This window comes from Microtus oregoni, unplaced genomic scaffold (assembly GCF_018167655.1).
Source record: "Microtus oregoni isolate MIOR12 unplaced genomic scaffold, Mior012 000044F_ref0000062, whole genome shotgun sequence".
In the NCBI taxonomy this organism is placed as follows: domain Eukaryota; kingdom Metazoa; phylum Chordata; class Mammalia; order Rodentia; family Cricetidae; genus Microtus; species Microtus oregoni.
The window spans coordinates 2,071,355-2,077,729 of NW_024543218.1; positions in this window are offsets into that span (position 1 = coordinate 2,071,355).

Here is a 6,375-nt window from a genome sequence, read left to right on the forward strand (position 1 = left end):
TAAGCAAGAAAGAAATTTGACTAGAAAAAAAAAAGAGGACTCAGACAGATAGGGAGCCTGGGCAACAGAAGATCAAAGACAAATGAAGATGGACAGAGGCACTCCTTGGAAAAAGGCCAATGTGCTTATGGCAAGAAAAAGGAATTAGATTCCTCTATAGATTTTCTAAGGGACACAGGGACTGACCACTCTGTGCTAAAACAACTGTTGAACAAAATGGACACCTTACGAACTATAAATTTGGGACAAGAACAAATAAATGACTCATTCCTCCCTGATCACCCCTAAATGTATGATCAAAGCCTTTTGTTGACCAAACGAGGGACTTTGCTTTCCCTGCTGTTTTCAGATCTATAGGAGATGCAGGCTGCTTGTCTGCCTCAACCTCCACCACACCCTCCTCACGAGGATGACCACCTCCCCCTGCCACACCACCAGAGAACTCCTTGCCTCCCAGCAACTGCCTTGGTGCCATGCTTGCCCTAAAGCCTGCATGAGCCCTGGCTGCTCACCCTGCAGTCTCGCTCCCCTCACATATGTCAGACTGTGATAGAGCACTCCCAATGCTACCACAGGTGCCCTCCTGCACTGGACTGCTGCTCCTGTGCCCTGCTCACACCGACGGACTATGGATCCTACCAGCATCTGCAGAAAGGACATGTGACTGGCAGAATGGCAGACTGAGCTGTGCCAGGCAGAGCCGGAAATGATGGCGAAGCTTGCCTGGGGCACAAGGCTGGGGGTCTGAGCCAAGCAGGTATACAAGACTGAAGGTAAGCGGAAGGCAGGGGCAGCAATGGTGGACAGGAAGCAAATGATCTGGGCCAGTAATCTCCCTGTAGGGACATTGGCCCGACCAGAAAGCAGAACTTGTGGCTTTGATACAAGCTCTACAGATGGTAGAGGGAATGTCTACGCTGACGGCAGGTATGCTTTTGCCACTACCCACATACATGGAGCAATATACAGACAAAGAGGACTGTTGACATCTGCGGAAATTATTTTGAGCCTCCTCGAGGCCACACAGTTGCCAAAGAAGATAGCCATCATACATTGACCATTACTGGGATCGCCAATGTAATGGCTAAGAAGATCATAAAAGAAATCTTCCCGAGGTTTGGAATGCCCAAGGTAATCATGTCCAATAATAGACCTGCCTTTGCTGCCCAGGTAGATCAGGGTGTGGCCAAGACATTGGGCATCAATTGAAAATTGTGCTTACCAACCCCAAAGGTCATGTCAGATAGATAAGATAAATAAAATTCTAAAAGAAAATTTTTACAAATTAACAAAAATTGGCCCTAGAGACTGGCAAAATGACTGGATAGACCTCCATCCCTCTGTCCTGTTCTGGCTTCAAAACACTCCTGGGCTATTTAAACTCACCACTTATGAGATCCTATGTGAGGGCTGCCACTGCTCACTAAGGCAAATGAGGTATATAATCCTGATGCTGTTTTCCCAGACTGTTATCTGCCCACCTAAAGCCCTCCTGATCATCCAAGCCCAGTGTGGAAGCCTCTGGCTGCTGGCTACCAGTCCAGACACCCAGAGATCATCCATTGGTGATTCCATATATGTCTGGAGCCATCAGTCCCAGAGCCTTAAACCTTCCTGGAAGGGACCCTACACCATACTCCTTATGACAACCACTGCTCTCAAAGTAGATGACATTGTGATTTGGATCAACACATCTCACATAATGCTGACACCTCCACAGGACGACTCAGGACCCTCCAGATAAAAGCTTCAGCACACCCAAAGCTAAACTAAGAACTCTTAAAAAAATACCAAATGAACTCTCCCCAGGACTCTTCCCTACATGTAGACATTATGACTGATATATTTGTTTGGGGGGAGGGGATGTAAGCAAACTTGACAAGGTGGGGGGAGCTGAACTAGCCCCCTCCTGCAGGGGCCCTAAGCACCACACCAAGCCCTAAGGCCCTGCCATTTCCCAGCTCCCGCCCTAAAAACCCCAGCTAGATTCTTTCGAGTCCCAGGTCTGTAGAAAATACCAACTCCTGACGTTCATTTGTGAACAACTCAATATTACCCAAGTTTTAGTACTGACTCAACAATATCAGGCTCTCAAGAGAGACCTCAGAAAATCCCAAGATTGGGATTTGACAAAACAAGAGAAGGGAATGAAAGATTCTAAATGCATTTCTAAGCCCCCTCAACCCTAAGACATTCTTCTAAAACCTTACACTCACTCTTGGAAATGGGACAGTCGCCCCCCCACACACACTTGCTGGACTGCTTATCTTCCTATGTCCTTGTTAATAATCTTCAAACATAACTCCACTCTCGGAATTGAGGCAAAGACAACCCACAGATGGTGACTCAGTTCCTGATGTGTTGATTTAGTCCCTAGAACAAGGTCAGGAAGACCACAGAGATGCTCTCCCTTATCACCTGACCACGCAGCTATTCTCCTGCCCTGGAATAGACCAATCACTGCTAGTAACCCTTTGAATAAGCCAATCCAATAAGGTGGAAAACAATCTACAGGTTCCCCCCTGTGTCTGTGGCTTTTTGCTTTAAAAGATGGACTGTATCAGGTATCAGAGGTCCTTCATATCCCGAACTTGAAGGGTCCTGTCATGACAGAATAAAAATCCTCTTGCTTTTATATCAATTGAGGCTTTGTGAGTGGTGTCTGGAGCAACTCCTCCCTAATGATTGGGCTTCTAGTCCAACAGAGTATAAATTGAAAAATTAGAAACTAAAAGTTTAAAAATTTAATTGACTAAAAGTTACAGTATATTAGTTAGGGTTCTCTAGAGTCATAGACTTATGGACCAAATCCCTCTCCATTCATCTATCTATCTATCTATCTATCTATCTATCTGTCTGTCTGTCTGCCTTTCTGTCTGTCTGTCTATCTATCTACCTACCTATCTACCATCTATCTATCTATCTATCTATCTATCTATCTATCTATCTATCTATCATCTGTGATCATATGAAGATTTTTGGGGGAATAACTTTCAGAGTGCAGTCCAAAAATGGCTGTCAGTGAAAGGAAGGTTCAGGAATCTACCTCAGACCAACAAGACTGGGTTTCTCAGCTGTTTTGTGTATATGCTGGAATCTCAAAGAAGTAGACTTCAATGACAATGAAGGAATACCTGTGCTGATGAGGTAAGGGAATACAGAGATGTTGAAGACCCCATGACTATACAGGAAATGCACATGTGACAGAGCACTAGGCAGATCCACAGGAAGTGAATACATCCACCCAAACATGGAACAAGCTATTTTGCTGAGCTGCGGAAACACTTCTCTTTTGGGAAAGTCACTGTCGTACCTTTCTGTGTTAACTTTGTGGAGCCATGATTCTTCCCGAAACACCTCAGCAGTGTGACTTCTGCAGCGCAATGGTGTGACCTTGCTTCCCCACACCAGTGGGCTTTAGAGTGATAACATTCATTCCTTTTTCTAACAGTCAAATTGACATTTGTCAGTCCCACAAATTTACCCTCTAACAGACCACATAGAAATTTCTATAGAATGCAGGCATTGAGCAGTAAGACAGCATGCCCCACCTTTACTAAAAAACAAATCTGGGCAGTCCCAAAACTGGTTATCACAAAGAGATTAGATAAGGAGAATGGGTGAATCCAGGATTTAGGCAAGTTTATTAACTTTATCTAATGGTTTGGAATGTCAGGTATTCCCCTTGACTGCTAGCTCTTTCTTTCTTGGCTCAGGTCACCTGTTCAGGAGTACTGCTTTGTCTGGTTCTACCTGATTTTGTCATTCTGATATGCCTATTATCATTGTTATTGCTTGGGGAATATTCCAACTGTGTCTGTAAAGACTAGAAACCTCATGGAGACCAGCCCTTACTCTTACTCTTCTTCTCCTCACTACTTCTACTTCTTCCACTTACTCTCCTTCCTTCTCCTTTTCCTTCCTCTTAGTCTCTTCCCCTTGTTCCCCTTCCCCTTGATTTCCTTCCCCTTCTCCTTCTCCTTCTTTCCCTTCCCCTTCACCTCCTCCTTCTTCTTCTTTTCTTTTTTTTTCCCTTCTTCACTATATTTCTCTCCCCTTACATGAAAAATAAAGAAGATGCAGTGGTAATGTACTTCAGTTTAACTTTTACACTCAGATACTTGCCTGTTGTACACATCCAATTCTAAGCATTCTGGGGGTACTGAGGCTGGCACTCAAGGCTCCCTGGTAGAGAGAAATAATACCCCATCTTTCTTCTTCCATTGTCCTTCCAGCATGGTGTGACACAAATTGAAGTTGTGCCTTCTAGCTTCAAGGTCTAGATCAACGTTGAGTGTCATTCATCCTTACTATTTGGATCATTGGCCTGTGGTCCTCCTCCCTTAAGGTACAGATCACAACTGTGCCCTCCAGTTTTGAATTGTAGTTCATTCCCGATATAATACAGTTGAAAACCAAGAACAACTGTCATAATCAATTCATTGTCAACATGACATACAATCATATCACCTTATTAATTTCCAAATGAAAATCAATAACCGGGTTGTAATTATGACTAAACATAACATAATTATGTCAAATACAAGTGATTATATATTTAGAATATTGGCAAGGTCTCATGGAGGATATCATTCTAGTATCTCAAAGTTCTGATAACCACAAATATTCTCTTAATTGATGTTGCAACATATGATAAGGAAATTTAAAAGACATAGAAATAACTTTACAAATACATTGTCAACAAAATACAACAGAAGCACTCATATCAGTTAAAGTTCTCATTGCTGCAATAATCACGTGACTTTAGATGGTATTTAGAGCTGCCACACTCTGCTGCCCATTCTGTATTTCTCCCGACCTCTGCAAGCACTTCACAAGGTCTTGGGTCTTTTCCTAGAGAAGTGACCCATGCCTTCATTCCTGATGGGCATGTGAAGTTTGTCATACTTACTGGATTATACTGCTTTTGTTTCTCATTTGTTTTAATGGCAAGCCCTGGTATGACAAGGGGATGCCCTGAAAGATCTACTGCATTCTGGACATATTATCTTTCTTGTCTCTATTGTGAAGAGCAATCCAATTTCCCCATGCTAATCTGGATATATCACCTTGCCTAAAGTTGTTATTCTTTCTCTAGTCTGTTGGTTTAAGAGCATTTGAAGCCCAAATGTCCTTTTCACAGAGGAAGTTTTCCAGTGTAGTCAACCTGCCAGTAGGTTGGTGGCTGGTCACTCTAGTAATGGTGTCATACATGGGGCTAAGTTTTGGTCTGTGCTAATGCGTAATATGGCAACTCAGCAAAACTGTAGCCAAGTCAGCCATGATGAGTTCAAGTCCATGTTCTTGAACCCATGCCTATCTCCCATTTTGGCAATGTGGCCACTATGGTCATGGGCCCATTGGACACTGACATGAATAAATGGGAAAAGAGGCTGATTGTACATGGAAGAGTCAATGTGTCTCAATGAGTTTTGAACTCCTCCTCAGCTGAATGAACATTTTGATCAGCAAAGGTCTTTATACTCCTTTCCCTTTCACAGAGATTCTTCACATTCTCCTTCCTCAGATGTCTTCAATCACCAATTTTCTTTTTTCTTTTTTTAAAAATATTTATTTATTTATTGTGTATGCAATATTCTTTCTGTGTGTATGCTTGAAGGCCAGAAGAGGGCACCAGATCTCATTACAGATGGTTGTGAGCCACCATGTGGTTGCTGGGAATTGAACTCAGGACCTCTGGAAGAGCAGGTAATGCTCTTAACCGCTGAGCCATCTTTCCAGCCCAATCACCAATTTTCTAATCATGCTCTTTACTAATCTCTCAGCATCCAGTCAAACCACTGGATAAAGTCCATCAATCAGTTCATTGCTAGTTGTAGATTAGACCATCTCTCCTTCCAAATAAACCACATTCAAATGTGTATTGTTTGATTTTCTGCCCACTGGGAACATTTCCTTTCACAAGCATCTTTCAGGGTTGTCTCAGCCAGGGATTGTAATCCTGCAGCTGTCTAATTCTGAGTGGTTCCTGCATGATGTATTGAACCATCAGCCAGGGCCTAGTCATCTCTTTCTCATTCAACCAATCATAGGGAATAGACTATAGGTGTATTATTGACAACAGAATGCATAGTAACAGGAGTAGAAACCATTGGAAGTGAACCTTCCTTGTGTCATGAACCTTCCTTGTGTCTTCAGGACCTCCTTGGTCCTGATCTGTAATATACCACTTCCATTTGATAGCAGGTTGCAGCTGTATATGTCCTACTTTGTAACTTGATAGATCCAGAAATACCCAGCTCATGATGGGCATTTCACATCACCTGATAAGGTGGTGACTATAATGATTTAAGCCACATATATTTGATACTCCTAGGTTCTAGGGGTCATGTAGGGACAGACAGGCCCTCAGGC